At 39.4% G+C, this 17,552-nt stretch overlaps 1 long non-coding RNA gene across 1 annotated transcript; it reads left to right on the top strand.

The window, feature by feature from the left end:
- Positions 1-1,949: 1,949 nt before the first annotated feature.
- On the top strand, positions 1,950-16,252 carry LOC140594727 (uncharacterized). Its single transcript, XR_011995938.1, has 5 exons — positions 1,950-2,137; positions 5,346-5,485; positions 7,162-7,212; positions 10,643-10,682; positions 16,068-16,252. It is a non-coding gene; the product is annotated as an uncharacterized lncRNA (long non-coding RNA).
- Positions 16,253-17,552: the final 1,300 nt, after the last annotated feature.

The following is a 17,552-nucleotide window of genomic DNA, read 5'->3' as shown; positions in this document are numbered from 1 at the left end:
GGCAAGGAGGTCATAAGGGTGGAACCCTCGTGAATGAGATTAGTGCCCTTCTAGAAGAGCCCCCAGAGGGCTCCCATGCCCTTCCACCATGTGAGGACACAGGAAAAGATGGCTCCCTGTCAAATAGGAAGCAGGCTCTCACCAGACCCTGAATCTGCCAACACCTTGATCTTGGACTCCCCAGCTGCCAGAACTGGAGAAATAAACTTCTGTTTCCTACCTGCTATGATATTTTGTTATAGCAGCCAGAAGACTAAGACACTCCCTATAAGGGTCCCCAGGAGTCCAGGGCTGTGGTCAAGGAGAACAAGACCAAGAGTCACCATGCTTGTGAAGCTCTGAAAAAGTCACCATTTTGTTTTTGAGAACCGGTTACTCTGTGTATCCGAATAGTGCTCTGGCTTGGTTCACAACCATGTTTCCCAGGATCTCCTAGTTCCCAAGGCAGTAGAAGAAACCACAGGCCTTCTGTAAGAAATTGTTCTATAAACCATAACTGCATGTCAGAGGTAGAATAGAACACCTGTGACTGCCGATGTTATAAGATACCAGGCCTATCAACTGAGTGACCTCATCCTCAAAATTCAACTTTTTAGATACTTCCAGCCACTGTAGAGAGGCTTCATCGTCTGATATGTTGTGGCTACAATCTCAGGATATTGCCAAAGAACAGACATTTTTTTGGGTGTGAATATTTACATTGGCATACAGCAGTGATTCTCAGCTGGGGGCTATTTTGTCTCTCATGGTGACATTTGGCAATGTCTAGGGATATTTTTGAAGATCACATCTCAGGGGAGGGGAGTTGCTTCTGGCATCTAGTGGGAAAAGGCCAGGGCTGCTGATGACCATCCTACAAGGCAGAGGTCTACCCCCGACAACAAAGAATCACCTTGTCAGTGTGGGGGGTGAGAAACCTCAGAACAAGGAGAGCAAAGCTGCTTTGTGTATCCTGCTGTAGCATCTTGTTCAAAATGTATTTAAAATATATTGAAATGTATTTCAATTGTAACTTCAAGTCCATCTGCTGACAGGCCATTATCCATCAAATTCATAATTTACAGCTTGTAGGATTTGACATATAATTGGCAATCAAAAATCCCGACATGGGAATTAATTTGAGATCCGTACTTCTGGTTACACTACAGCATTTCATTTTTGAGACTTGCACTGCTGACTCAATAGATTTCTTTATTTTATCACTGTGTCTCAAAACTGTCATTTAACAATAACACCGAATGAAGTTGACTCAAGCTCATTTGGTGTAATCTGAATTTCATAGGCTGTTGATGCCTCCTGATCCTGTAGAGGTGAGAGACAGGACCGGCTCCCCCTCTTAGGCATTTATCTCAGGTCAGCTTCCAGTGGTAAGCAAAAAGATGACAAAGATATCTTGACTGATCACTTTAAGGGATACATTAACCATGTGTATATAAGAAACAGTATGTTAAGAGATAAAAAATATATAGAAAATTTATTTTTCTTTATGAAAAACTAGAATTTGGAAAATGATTTTCTGTGCCCTAAATGTGAGCTGATGAGTATCTGACAATGCATCCTGGACACTGGATACATAGGAGTCACCTGAGAATCTCATTAAATGTAGATTCTGATTCAGTGTCTTGTGGCAGAGCCAGAGATTCTGGATTTCTAACAAGTTCCCAGGTGATGCCAATGCTGCTGGCCTATGGACCATTTCTGGGTAGCAGCAGGATGTAGAAGATACTAGGTAGCTCTTTGTTATACTCTGTTTCTATTTAAAACCTACAGGTCATAATATCTAGCACTTAGAAATCACTTCTATTTCCTTACCTCATTATGTAACTAAATAGAAATCTTTGGGCCTTTGCTCTGCTGTGGGTCTAGAAAAAAGGAACGTTTGTATCAATCAAAAAGGAATGGAGCATGGAGGTAGGTAATAATCATTAGGTATCTGTTTTTTTTTTTTTTATTCTTGAGAGATAGAAGGAGAGACAGAGCCAGAGACACAGGCAGAGACAGAGCCAGAGACACAGGCAGAGGGAGAAGCAGGCTCCATGCACCGGGAGCCCGACGTGGGATTCAATCCCGGGTCTCCAGGATCGCGCCCTGGGCCAAAGGCAGGCGCCAAACCGCTGCGCCACCCAGGGATCCCCAGGTATCTGTTTTGACTTGAGAGATGGTCCTTGTTTAAAATGAATGCCAAATATTTGCTTTAATGATACAATAGCATTTTAGAGCTAAACAATGAAAAGCCCACTAGATGATGAATCAGTAGAACCCGGTACCAATTCTGCCAAGGGGTCACCTTGGAAAGTCAGAAAGCATCCATAGCCCCAGTGTGAAAGGGAATGAGGCCCCTTTACATTCTAGAAGTCCACGCCTGTAAGGTGGGGAAAACTTTTACTACTATTAGTTAAACCATACATACATCTTGGATATGCTCTTTCATAGGTATATTTCATAATACTAACAATTATTTAAAAAGTTAAATGGTGTCATCATCAGGAAATTAGAGATTGATATTCTATTTCTAGGTTTAACTTATTTACAGAAAAGGGGCAACATGACTGGGGAAAGTATGGGGGATTTTGAGGCCAGTGAAACTATTTCAGTGATGGATAAATGACATTATAGCTTTGTCAAAACCCAGAGAACTTACAGTACAAAGAGTGAACCTTAAGGTATGCAAAATTAAAAAAATCTTTTAGGAGGCTAGAGGATCCCATTAAGGAATGCAAACTCTAATTAGGGAATATTATTCAGTATGAAATAATCACACTGAAATGGGGAGGGAAGAAGAGGTGGTGACCTTATTAAGTAACTTCAGGAATGAATAGAATCTGTAAGATTAAAAGCAAAAGGGCCTACACATACATTCTGTACTCTAGCTGATGAAGTTGTTTCCCATGGGGGTACATGGTAATAAGTCTGATACTGCTATATGTATATATACTGAAATTGAACAATTAAATGAATAGCCAATGATGGGATCCAAGTTTCTCACTCTTGGAGTGAGAGTTTACATATAAAAGATAGGGGGCTAGAATGATCCATGTGATAACAGATTACAGTTTGCCAGGATTAACTCCTGTTAGCTTAATAGACAGATGGTTATATATTGACATGTCTATATACACAGGATAGGATTCACACATATATTTCTTTGCTCTGTCCACTGAAAAGACCTAAAAGTATTGACACCCCACTAGTGACAAGCACACTTCAAGGCCAGACTTTGGTTTCTAATACCATTATTAGATAAATAAAAGGAGGTAGCGTTCCTTGAAGAAAGAGTTGAATGAAGGATGAGACAGGGAAATATAGAAGATGAGCCCAGAGCATCTTATAGAGCCAGAAAGTAAGGCAGTGCTAACACAAAGCAAACAAAATACCCACACACACAATAACAGGAGTCTGTCAAAGGAACATAGGAACCAACCAGAATAGTTCCCAATGGCCAAAGTTAGCATGATTTGAGCCACAAAATAGATAAAGTAGTATTGGATTATAACTCAAGGTATAGAATAAATATCCATACTGAAATAAATACTTGGTCAAATTAATAAGTGGGGGAGAAGAGGTAAATTTCTCATGCAGAAGAATTCCAAGTAACTGATATAGTTACTTGGTCCTTGAGAAGGGGGAGCATAACTCTCCATTCCTTGAGTGTGGGCTGCCTTGGTAACTTTCTTCAAAATAATACAAGATGGAAAGGTGGGAAAAAAGGGGAACTTTAGAGAACCTGACATACACAACCTCAGCAAGGTGACAAAACTCAACATGAACAAGAAATTGCATTTTACCTCTGGGATCTCGATCCCCCAAACCAATAACCCCAGTCCAACCATAAGGAAAACATCAGACAATAGAGGAGTACCCTATAAAGTACCAGAGCAGTACTCTTCAAAACTGTCAAGGTCATCAGAAGCAAATGACGCTTGAAAAACTGTCACAGCCAAAAGGAGCATAAGGAGACATGGCAAGTCAATGTCATGTGATGTCCTGGATGGGATCTTGGAACAGAAAATGAATATTAGGTAAAAAATAAAGAAATCTGAATAACCTATGGGCTTTACTTAATAATAATGTACCAATGTTGCTTTATTAATTGTGACAAATATTTGATACCAATAGAAGATGTTACGGGGAAACTGGGCATGGGTTATATGGGAGCTTTCTGGACTGTCTTGTCAGTTTTCTGTAGATGTAAAGCTTATAAAAAATGAAGTTAAAAAAATAAAACACTTAAAAAAAATAAGATGTGTTGGATTGAAAGCCAAGAAAAGGAAAAAAAAAAAAAAAAACAGAAAAAAGAAAGAAAAGAAAAAAAAGGAAAGAAAAAAGAAAAAGGAACTGTTCCCATAGAATAAACTGACAAATGAACTGTTTGGCTCCATTTATATGAAGACGTCCAAAATTTCAATATATTTCTTCACCTTCTTTCTTGAATCTATTGAGAAAGTACAGAGAGAGAAGCTGAATCTCACTAATGGCAAACAACAAGAGACTAATATTCAGTCCCATTCCCCCAAATAAGAAGGCTATATGGCATCAATACCATGGTATTGGTCCATCAGAGGGGTCCATCAGAAGCTATACTAAGTTTTTGACAATATGAGACTCACACAAATTTCAGTGACTACAAACAGGCTGCCAAGACCTGGCTTATCTACTGCAACACGGGTGCTGAGGGAGTGTACTTGTAAATCCAGCATCCAACATCTCAGCAAGTTTATGATGATGTCAAGTTTCCATATTTTCAGCAGTTCTTTTGAAACAAATCCTTAAATAATCTTGTGAACACGGAAAGGAAAATGAGCAGTGGTTTTATTTTCTGTAACATGTATCTTTAATCAACAGGTGTGGTTATATATATTAGGCTTCCTGATTTTTTTTCTATAAAGGACCAGGGGGATGTGAGGACTAGGATGTGTTCCTTTAAGAACACATTCCCAGGTGTTTTACTGAAATGGACAGAATGGAAATTTAATGAAACAAAACAAAACAAAACAAAACAGGAGGCAGAGAAATAAGATAGCAAAGGGGAAATGAAATCCATGCTTTCTGACCGATCAAAATATAGGCAACCACTAGGTTAATGTTAGGATTTTTGTCTCTTATGTTATCAGTTCAGGAAAAGAACATTTTTAAAGTTACTCTCATTTCACCAAGCATATATCTTCAAACTCCTTGATATGAAAAAGGGTAACTCTGTCACGCTCACTGCAAACATATATTCTTTTGAAATATTTTGTCTCATTTAAGGAGTAAATTTGCTGAGCTAAAGAATTTGTGGTAAAACTAACAAGGAATCAAGGAAAATGTTTTCAGATGGAGCAGCTGGCAATTTCTTTCCTATTCAGTTGTCAAGCACAGTCGAAGCTGCCTACAGCCATGAGGACGGTTCAGTTCGTGGAGTGCTCTGAATGGGCAATGGTGCTTGCTTGCGGTGGCTTTTCCTGCCTCCACCTCTGTCACCCAGGGATGTCGTCTGGATTGGGGAGTAAGCATTACCACTTCTAAACAAAATCATCTACTCTTCAAAGGCAGGGGGCATAAAATATTCATAGCTCCTACAATTGCAGCTGGGAATGACCAAGGATCCAGTTATGAAGTGCCCTGGGAAATTTGGAAAGATGGAGTGCTTTTTGGGCATTTATAATGGGCATCTTTAAATTCATTTTTAAAATTCATTCATCATCCCTTTACTTGGTTAAAAAATTTATTAGCACCTAATATGCTCCACGTACAGTTTTAAGCACTGGTGGGGGAAAATAAAAGACAAAAACACATGCCTTCATGGAGATAAGAATACAAATATTTGAACACATATAGATTTAGCTCATATTTTTTATTTTATTTTTTTAAAGATTTTATTCATTTATTCATGAGAGATACAGACAGAGAGAGAGAGAGGCAGAGACACATGCAGAGGGAGAAGCAGGCTTTACTATGCAGGGAGCCTGATGTGGGACTCGATCCTGGGTCTCCAGGATCAGGCCCTGGGCTGAAGGCGGCGCTAAACCGCTGAGCCACCTGGGCTGCCCGAGCTCATATTTTTAAATTTTGATCAGTATTCCATTGAATGAGGAATCATTACTCATTCATTTGTCTCCCACTGATGGGTATGAAGGGTTTTTTTTTCTTATGAACATTGCGGTGATGAATCTTGTGTGTGTGTGTGTATGTTGATGCACATGTCGAACTATGTGTACAAGTTAAATTTCTAGAAGTAGAACTGCTTGGCCAAAGGATCTGTGCATGTTAGTCATTGATACAACTCCCTGACTGCCCCCCTGAAAGATACTGCTTCAGTTTATACTGCCACCAAAACCAGTTGAGAAGCCCTCCCCATACACGTATTTTGGAAAAGGCAGAGGATGGGCCACAGAGGACTGAAGCCGTACCAAACCAGAAAGATTATCTATCCAACCCCCTCGGCAAATAAAAATCCTATTTCTGGGGGAGCGGCCACCTTGTTTATTTCAAGGTTGCTATGTGACAAATGCATCCCCAGCTCAAATGTACAAGTTCCAGATGAAGGTGACTGTCTTTCAACACAAGCCATCTTTTACTAGGTTGAATCGTGAGACTCCCCAGGGCAACACTGTGCTTAACACTTCTGTGCTCAGGACATTCCTGGGCACTGTGGGCCCCAGAAGAAATAAGGCCATTTTCCTTTTAATTATTAGCAGATAAATTTCATTTCTTAAACTATGAGACATTTCTCCTTCATACGAATCTTTTCACTCTTTCAGGAAGGTTAACAGAGGGGACACTTCAGCTAGGATATTTTAAACCTGTGGCTAAGACTGTTATATTTTGATGAGCTGATTGATAAAGAAGAAATCTCTGCACCCGACATGTTATTCTATCAAGGTGGTTGTCTAATATAATCATTACCAGTTAGCAAGATATACAGTACGAATATTCTCACGTACTACCCCTGGAACATTTGACAAATAAAAATATTGCTTTAAGATGATCAAAAAATGGACTCACTTTGATTTGGAGCAGGACCATGCCTTCAGTTCTCTGAATTAGATTTAAATGGATGAGGTGGAGTCCCTTAATTTTTCTTAGTAGAGTAAATGTTTATTCACAAGTCAGGAAATCAAGTTCTTGCCTTTCGGAGGCTCAGTAAACTGACAGATGCTCTGTATCCAATTACTTTTCTAGACGTGCTAGCTTTCCATGGGAGCTATTTCAAGGCCATAATTCTACAGGCAGGTAAGAATGCTGGTGGGTTTGCTGGAAACTGAGGTCTCTGCCCCTGCCCCTCTCCTACCTACCCTGCCACCTTGGCCTCAGCTCCTCCTTCCATGCCTCCATACTCCAGCATCATGAGGTCCTCTCCCTCATAGTCCAGGGACCACCTCTCATTCTATATCACTCCCCCTGTTTACTTCCTGCCTGCCTCCCTTCCCCCTTGCACTCTCCAAGCCCTGTACTCCCACCACCTGTGTCATCTCTCCTAAAATCCACTCTGGCCCTCTCCTTCTAACTTCTCCACTTTGCTGCCTTAACTCCTCCCTCTGTATTTGACTTGGTCTCCAATCACCACTCACCCTCACACTTTTCCATGTACAGGAACACATGGGTAACTTTCTTGATGTCTACATGTCAGTAACCTACAATTCTGAGTTTCCAAATCACTGTTTCCATTTTGTCGAGTGCTAGCACAATCCCACCACTACAGTGGGCATAAACTTTCCTCCTTGGAAGGCTGTATTTCCAATAGTCCATTGTGATAGGGAGTGGCAGACTGTCAAGAACCATCCATCATATTTTAATTACCTTGAGTGGAAATTCAAACGAAGGCAAGAGGCAATAAGCCTAAAGTGTTGAATTTAAAACACACGGGGAGGATGGAAAAAGAAAAAAGGTAGATTTAAAGTATCTTTGATAGAAAAAAAATCATTTTTTTGAGAATCAAAGAGTATGATCTTCCCAATATTCAAATTTATTTCTCATAGTCAAGTTCCTTCCTTGTCAAAAGCTAAAAGCTTAAAATGTCACAACTACTGGTGTGGGTACGTCTTGAGAAGTAGAAATTGTACCCATGACCATATTGCAGTGAGTGTTACCTAAAAAACTTAAGTAAACATATTACATGCTCACAAATGGTGCAGCCACTGTGGAAAACAGTCTCGTGGTTCCTCAAAAACTTAAAAATAGAACTACCATATGATCCAGCCATCCCACTTCTGAGTATCTATCCAAAAGAGCCAAAACACCTCTGAAAGATGTGGAAACCACCTAGGTGTCCATTGATGGGTTAATGGATAAAGAAAATGTGGTTTATACATACAATATCATTCAGCCTCTAAAAAGAAGGAAACCCTGCCACATGTGACAACATGGATGAGCCTCAAGGACATCGTGCTAAAGTGAAATAAGCCAGTCACAAAAGGACAAAAATATTGCATGATTGCACTTACATAAAAATCTAAAATAATCAAACTCATAGAAGTAGAGAGGAAAATGGGGGCTGGGTGAGGGGGAAATAGGGAGTTGTTCTTCGACAGATAAAAGTTTCAGTTTTGGAAAATGCATAAACGCCAGAGATCTGCTGTACAATATATCATGCCTGTAGTTAACAATACTGTATTGTATGCTGGAAATTTGTTATTAAGATGGTAAATCTCATGTTAAATGTCCTTTATTAAAAAAACACAATTTTTTTTAAAGAGCTGACATTCACCAGACTTATTTGGTTGCTGTTGATATTCAGCCTAACTAATGTCAACGTTTTCTGTTTTCCCAGTAGACAGTGGTGTGATAGGAGGAGGGTATGCAGTTATAAATAAACGCAGGTATACAAACACAGGGCCTGGCCCCAGGAACTGCTGCATGGCTGCAGGCAGAGAAATAGGGATGCATTGAATCACCTGGGAGTGGGCGAGCCCTTGGCAGTCACTCTCCTGGTCCTCAGTCCCAGCAGAGACCAGGCAAGGTTAGGGGAGCCAGGGACACTGGAGGAGTGTCCTCTACACCTCAGCGTGACCATATGGTCCCCTGATTTGATGATCAACTTCAGCGGAGTAACCCCCATGACCTCTTGGACTCCTATCTTTCCCATTCCAATCCTCAACTGATTCTTCTACCTTACCCAGGGTGGGGAAAAAAAACTATAAAACTGTAGCTAACCACTGATGCTTTAAAACACAGGTATGATGTCCAACACTCCATTTCCATAAACACACCTATGTGGATTGAATGAAGACAGGGAGCTAGATGCCAGATTGGCATTGATATAACAATTGAAAAAAAAAAAAACAATTGAAAAGCAAAGAATCTAAATAATTAAAATGAATATGTCAATGCTCTATAAAAATATAAAACAAGAGGGTTGCCTGGGTAAGTCAGTCAGTTAAGCATCTGACTCTTGATTTCAGCTCAGAGCATGATCTAAGGGTCATGAGATCGAGCTTCACATTTAGCTTCATGTTCAGTGAGGAGTCAGCTGGAGATTCTCCTTCTCCTTCTCTCCCAGTTGTGTGCATTCTTTCTCTCTCAAATAAACAAATAAAATCTTTAAAATATATATACATATAAAACAAGATACTTATTAATATTATTACTAGCATAAAAAGAAGTAAAAAAAAAAACAGGTTTTTTTTCTCCAATAATAACGACCTTTACAGAGCAAAACTCCTTAAGGAGCCATTGACAGGTCCCTAACACAGAGCGTGTTTATAGAGCAGTATCCTGAATCAAATTACTAAACTACAAAATAGGAGTGACTCCTATTTTGATTCCTAATCTTTTTGCTTCTTTGCTCATTCATCACTGCTTCTATTCTATTCATCTTGTATTTCTCACCAATTTGCCATTTCATTTGACAGATTCTGCTGACATATCAAAAGATGGAAATTATTGCTGTGAGCAATTCAGATTTTTGCTTAAAGATGTGGTTTTTAGGAGCAAAATATTTCTGAAATCAGTTTTCCAGTAGTGAAACACTCCTACAACCAAGTTAACAGTTTACTCTAAAACTGCCATCATATTGTTTCAAAGACAGACTGCTTTTTCTTGATAGCCTCGGGGCCTAACTGGACTAAATTTTAACATTATCAGATTACTGTGTAGAAGGGGGCTACTGGGTACTGGTGATGTTCTGGTTTTGACCTGGATGCTGACCACCTGGTATGTTCAGTTTGTAAAAATTCATCAAGCTATAATCTTATGATATGTTTACTTTGGGAATAAAAGAAAAAACAGGCCCTCAACATGGAGTCACTTGTGCTAACCTCAACAGCAGCAAACCAGGACTTCATAGCTAACCTAACTGCACTAACTGCAGTTTCAGCCTCTCCCAGGAGCAGAATTTTAACCAGTCAGTCTGGAATTTCCTGGTCAGCTTCTAGGTAGGTGATCTGTTGGCAGAACCCTATATCTCCCTCAAAGTAAGGTGACCCTGCCTGAAATAATCCCTTCTTTTCTTTATGACGTCCTTGTCCCTTCCTCCTTCTGTCTATGAAAGCCTTCCCCTTCACAGGGCTCCTTTCTACTTGCTGGATGGGATGCTGCCCAATTCATGAATCATTGAATAAAGCAAATTAGATCTTGACATTAACTTCAAATTTAGATCTTCAAACATGTTAAATTGTTTGTTTTTCTTTGTTTTGTTTTTGTTGTTGTTGTTGTTTTTTAACAGATTTGGTGGCAGCGATGGGATCCAAAGCAAACTTCTAAAGGTACTTGGGGACAATGAGAAACATAGGCATGGCACCCATCAACTCCTTTTTGAGTTCTCCTCCTCACTTCCCAAGGACTGTGGATAAATTCCCCTAGGCTGTGAGCTCTGCTCTCTGCAATGATCTAACTGGCTGTCCAGCACAGGGCAGGTCAGCTTGAGCTTACAGAGGGTTCTCCTCAGAGCCCAACTGAGTTTGGAGATAGTTTTGCCTGGAGCTGTCTGGAGTGCCTCTCCGACTGCAATCACCAGGTTTTTGAGTGGAAAACCCCCAGCACATAATTCTGCCTCAAGATTCACATGGGACCTATTAGTGGTGGTGTGTGGTTCCCCATCCATGTGGAGCATGGAGTCCACAGTCCCCGGTTGATGCCTGCTGTCTCCATCCTTTCCCCAATCCGATAGGAATTGGTGGTGGTACACACAGGCCCACTCTCTTGGCCAGGACACAATAATATCTCTTGATTGCTGCTAATATATTAAGGTGCACGTATTTGTCTTTTGTGTAGATAAAGGCTAATTGCTGATGGGAATCTAAGAAATAAGAAAAACCATAATAACTTGTGGGCATGGATCAAGCATTTAGAAGCTGCTAAAATGCTTACCACCTAACCCAAAGACTCCCAAGTTGGGATAAACTGGTCATAAAACAGGTTAGACCAACACAAGGTCATGTAGAGGCCACTTTTCGGCAGGAAGCATGAGCACTGGAAACCTGAATAAGCAAAAGGGCCCACAGTGACCCCTGAGCTGAAGCAAACAGGCTCATGAAGTGACCCACTGCAAAACAGCCATAGGCTCTAAGTGACCAATTACAACCAGGCACAGTTTCTAAGATTATCAAAACAGAGAAATTTTCACTTGTTCCCACACTCTCTCACTCTGCCCTATAACTGTGACCCCTCTACCACCTCATGTCAGATGGCTTCTCCTTTGCTGTCTTGCCCATTGCTCCCTTGTAGTGTATTCTATAAGCTTCTATCTCTTCTGTTCTGTCTTGGGTGAATACTTTTACCAGTTGTGCCACCAGCCTCCACCCGACTAGAGCACCCCACACTCGGCAGCTGATCAGGGCACCCTACAGGTCACCCACCAACTGCAAGAAAATTTCTGTGCAATGATGTATATTGTAAAACAATGCATAATTCCCAACCCAACACATATCTCTGTTAGGTATTAGTTCAACTCTGAGAGACTCAAAGGCTTAGCTCAATAAAAAAATAAAAAAATAATAATAAATGGGATTCTCAAATTCCAGTGTGCCACCTTCCAGCAGAGCTGCTTATTTTATATCTAAGAACTGTGGTCCCAAAGCTGTAGATATCTATAAAAATGACAAAATCTTACTAAAGACAACCTAGAATTAAAATGGCTGAGGTTTAGCATCTGCCTTCAGGCAGATTTTTATTTAAAAAATAAAAATTTAAAAAAGTTTATTTAAAAAGTAAAAATAAACAAAATAAAATAAAATAAAATGGCTGTTATGGGGAACATTCCAATTAAATAAGACCATTTAAGGAGTGCAGTTGAAAGTAAGGGTGCCCAAATTAAATAAAATGGGATAGTTGTTTTAATTGGCATGCAGAAGCCCCCCTAAAACTTTCAAAGTTCCAAAACAGCTTCATTGAAAGATTCATTGCAAGAGGCTGATGGAAAATAATATATAAAAACTAAAAAAAAATTTTTATTTATTTATTTAAGATTTTATTTATTTATTCATGAAAGACACACACACAGAGAGAGAGAGGCAGAGACACAGGCAGAGAGAGAAGCAGGCTCCATGCCGGGGGCCCAACATGGGACTCAATCCCGGGACTCCAGAATCACACCCTGAGCCGAAAGCAGGTGCCAAACCACTAAGCCACCCAGGGATCCCCCCAAAAAAGACTTTAAAAAGGACATAACTCCTACTGTTCCCCTCTCTCCCCTCCTTTATCTGAGCACTAATTCTAGAATTCCTGTGTCTGAATTGCCTTTCCACTCTGAACAGAGTATTAAACAGATGCCTTTGAACCAAGACCACTCAGGGCACCTGGCTGGCTCAGTGGGTGAAGCATGTGACTCTTGATCTCAAGGTTATGAGTTCAAACCCCATGTTGGGTGTAGAGATTACTTAAAAATAAATACACTTTGAATAAGACTACAGGAATCTTTCACTCTTAGGTCAAAGGCCAATCTAAGGGCCTTGGTCACCGCGTCCCTTGCTTTAAAATCCAGGCCATGTGTCACTGATCTTTGATAGTAACTCTAGAACTTGTGAAGATAATGCCTTCTGCATTCTCCTTGAGGACACCTCTTGGATCTATGGGTGGTTTAATACTATCAGAAATATTTGTTTGTTCCAGCTAAAAACAGAGGATATTCAAAAGAATTTTTAAGTATCTCTATGGTGGAGGTGGGCCAGGCTGGAGCCTGACATTTAGAGCCTGGTAAGAACTTTGTTTGAGGCCTTTTCCCCTCAGGAGAAAGAACAGTATTCCAACATAAGTGAAAGGATGCGTCAATCCCTTGGTATTACCCAATTCTTTGAGGAATGAAAAACAGCTGTTTTTGTTTTACAAATCTAGTCTTTAAGGAACCAAAGGTATGGCTCCAGAGGCAACTCAAAGCCCCTCAATCCGTTTTATCAATCCTAAACTTCCCCTATTTATCTCAAAACTCTGCCCCTGTGCCTTGAGATGTAAATATTCTACATTTAGATATTCAGGAATTCTTACCTAAGTCATCTCTTTAAAATACCTACTTCAGGGAGATAATTCTTGTCAGAAGAAAAACAAGTGGGGAGAAGGTTATTTGAAACTTAAGTGGGAAAAAAAAACCCTGGTGTGTCTCCAATCCATATCATTGCTAAAATTTTAGTTAGTGTCTGTTCACACGTGTCTACATAGAGGTGTAGATGTATAGTATTCACCACCTTGGGATGGTATTGCCAAAATTAATTCATAAAAGAGCTTTATTTAATTGGGTAAACAAAAATGGAGTGCTCATAAAAATTAAATTCTCAGAAATATAATAGAGATAAATCCAAATAAATTACAGATTCATATGATCTAGAAAAACATTTGGTATTAAAGCTAGTTTAAGTTCATCGGTTTAATTCAAAAGAGGCATGGCTTCAGAGTTACAAGCATTAAATGCAATACTTTCATTCAACCTGGGTTTACCAAAGGTCAAATAAGTTCATGTTTCTCTTACAAAAATCCATCAGCAAGAAAGCAGCTGTAGTAGTGGCCAACTTTGTTTAATGTCTAAATGTATTCATAAGTTTGCCAATCTATAGAATGCTAGGATGACAGTCTGCAATTATTTGCTTCTTTATCTTCACTAGGAATTACAGTTGTTAAAGGCTGAAAATTCAATATATATTAAGCTAATATAAATAATAAGGGAAATAAGTGTCTCTGTAGGCAAGGAAAATGGGATGCATGTTTTCAGCAAGAGAAGTTATGAGTGATGGAGGAACAGAGGACTAGCTGAGGACAAAGCACATTGACAAGTCCTTGAAACAGGGAGAGTGACCTTCCTCGACGGACTCAACTGCCTCGATGATACTTTGCTAAGGGCAGAAGGCAATCTTAGCCCGACCCCCAGGATCCTCTAAGTCTACTTTAACATATAAAAATTCCTTTGGAAATTTCCTTTATCTTTAAACCCCCAAGATACATGTTGGTGACCATCCCCCAAGCACATGACCCACCGATACATATCTGAAGGGTCTCATGACTCAGGTTTTAGTAGATGGTAATAAGTGACCTTTTCCCAACAATAGCTAGCCCCTCAAGGTCCTGGAAACCTTGCTTCCAAAATTCCTTAGAGAGTACACTATCCTCAAACCCCTCCTAACTCCCAGGTATATAATCAGCCACCCCTCACAGGCCCGGGGCAGCAGCTCTTCCTGCCCCCAGGTCCTGTCCCTGGGCTTTAATAAAACCACCATTTTGCACCAAAGACGTCTCAATAATTCTTTCTTGGTCGTTGGCTCCAGACCTCACCTATATTCCAAAACTTCATCATGAGGAGGAGCAGAGATGCATTTTTAGTTGAGAAAAAAGAAGGTAACTGTGTCCTAAAGTGAGGCGGTTTGTTTAGAGAGGAAAAACACAGGATGAAGTCTAAATTTAAAAAAGAAGGTTGTAGAAGGTTTGTGGAAACATATCTTGGGAAAGGAATTTTACATATGACCAGGCTATACGAATTAAAAAATGTTTTAATGAGCTTTAATACCTATTGTGTACTTAATGTAAAACTAAAACTTAATATTCTTTCATCTGCTGAAAGGACAAGCTTTCTTGGTTAGTTGGTCCACTCTTAAGAAATTAGGCTTTTCGACCTTCTAAATGATCTTTTTATCAAAATAATTTTCTGTGTTCTCTTTCTTCAGCTGATCTTTGATTACTTAAATCTAGTACTCTCAATATTACAAGAGTTAAGGTTTTCTCAGAACTATGTAACCTTCCAAAACTCCCGGTGCTCTTGTCACTTTTGGTTAAACAGATAACTAACTACTGTTTCACAGTAAATTATGATCCTAGTTGACCAAGTGCTTTAACATCTCTTGATATTTTTGACAAACTTCCCCCAAATCAAATTCTGAGTGAATTATTTTTGACATCAAACATATTTGGGATTTTTCAGAGGATCCCTGGAACATCTCACTATTTGTTGTCTCTCCTTATAAAATGAGAGATGATACACTATTATCCTAATTTGGTATGTAAATTACCTTAAAAGCATTATCAAGTAAGAAGTCATAGTAAGCCTTTTTTATGTTATATTTGTATAGGTATATATATTATAAATATTTCAGAAATTGCACATAATTCTTAACGTCTGATATTTCTTGGTATAATGTTCTCACCATGATGCCAGTTATTATTTTTAAATATTGTGCCTTACAGAAAAACCAAATTTCCTTGTCAATTCTATTATAATTACAATAAACTCTCATCAGATCTTTAACAATGGACATTTTTAAGTCTGTCAGTTACAAAGAGTTGTTATTTTACTTTGATGCTTCTGCAAAAGTCCTTCATCTTCAAGGAAACTCATGGAAAGTACTCCAGAATACAGGTTTCTGATAACTTTCATAAAACTGAACTGGGTAAGAATTTTCAGAGCTAATGGAAAACCTGGATTCAAATAGAACAAGAATTCCTACCATGGGACTGAGTGAACTGATGAGGATGGTTATAATCTTTGTTTTATAGATTTTAATCTATAAAATCTATTTTAATCTTTGTTTCTATGACATACCTGTAAACTGGACTGAATCCTGAGTTCTGATTTCTGCAAGTATCTATCATTTACTAAACTAATATTTCCCATTCTCTCCCACCCTTCTGGTCTGGAATCACTAACAAAGACTGACCTTAAATCTCCTCAGCAGGAACTACACCAGGAACTACCTACATGACAGCTAAACCTCAGAGACCCTTGGATATACATCTCACAGCTGAGAAAGGCTTCACCTAACATCTGGTCCCATGCAAATGCTGGAGACTTCCATCTCTAACTGAGTTGGAGGAATAGTAGTAAACATCAATATAGACTGTTTCCACCCAACATGCCATATCAAGACTTTATATTCTAATTAAATGTAAGAGATGCCTGGGTTAAGTGTCTGCCTTTGGCTCAGGTTGTGATCCCAGGGTCCTGGAATCAAGTCCCCCATCCGGCTCCCCACAGGGAACCTGCTTCTCTCTCTGCCTATGTGTCTGCTTCTTTCTCTCTGTGTCTCATGAATAAAGAAAGAAAATCTTAAAAAAAACATAAAATCCTTTCTTCTTTTCTTTCTTTCTTTTACTCTGGCATTGGCCTAACACCATCATCTGTATCCCCTAGGCTATTGCTAGGATTTGTCATAAAAACTCATCTGTCCATGATGCTAGAGACCCCCTGGTCCATTTCCCTGTCTCCACTCAACAATCCCAAAATTGGGGAATTTTGCATCCAGGCTCTATGCAAAGAAAGGGGCACAAGGCAAGGGCTAAGAATAAAATTGCACGTGTCCTTTACAGACCTTTAAAATTTTACTGGCTTCCATGGCTGTCACTTTTCCAGTCCTGGGCCACAGATTCAAGTGGGAATTACCAGGAAACATTCATGATTCAGGCTTTGCTTCCTTTGGCAGGGTCCTGCTTCCCTGGTTTGGAATAAATGTAGATAAGGTTATAATCAGGAACAACTCCTTAACTCTTAAAAATATTGCAGAATCTGTTGCTAAAGTAATAGTGGCCCAACAAAAATCCTCACTCTCTGGCCAAAGTTGTTCTTAACAATAGGATAGCCCCTGATTATCTTTCAGCTGAGCAGGGAGGTGCTGTGGCCCACATCACATTCTGCACCTAGATTAACACTTCTGGGGAAGTTGAAAATCAGTTATATAAAATCACTGAGCAAGTCACTTGGCTTAAAAAGGTGACTCTTTTAAAGGGGTCTCTTACTTATTTGATTTTGAGTGGTTTGGGTCTTGCATCCAAAGATATCCAAACAGATATCAGGGATTATCCTGTTTATAATCATCATAGCAATCTCCCTGGTGCATTGTATTCTCCCAAAGGTTTTTAATGCACATTAGCAACTTCTAACCACCAAGCAAATGATCTCCCTAAGACTAGAACATCAGAATAAAAAAAAAAAAAAATGAAGAAAATGACCAACCAAAAAATTGTTAGCCTGAAATCATGATCTGTGAATACCATAGAGTTTCTGCAAAAGCAGAACAAAATAAAAACAGAAAAAGAAAACATCATGATTCATGAATGTCACCTAGAGTATCAGTCAAAGTTGTGAGAACTAAAAAAAAAAAAAAAAGTTGTGAGAACTATAAAAGAGGTAGCTGAGAACAGTACTGATGCCTGAAATCTTGATC

The sequence above is a fragment of the Vulpes vulpes genome, chromosome 12, assembly GCF_048418805.1.
Source record: "Vulpes vulpes isolate BD-2025 chromosome 12, VulVul3, whole genome shotgun sequence".
NCBI classification, from domain to species: domain Eukaryota; kingdom Metazoa; phylum Chordata; class Mammalia; order Carnivora; family Canidae; genus Vulpes; species Vulpes vulpes.
This window is presented reverse-complemented; position numbering and strand designations above follow the sequence as displayed.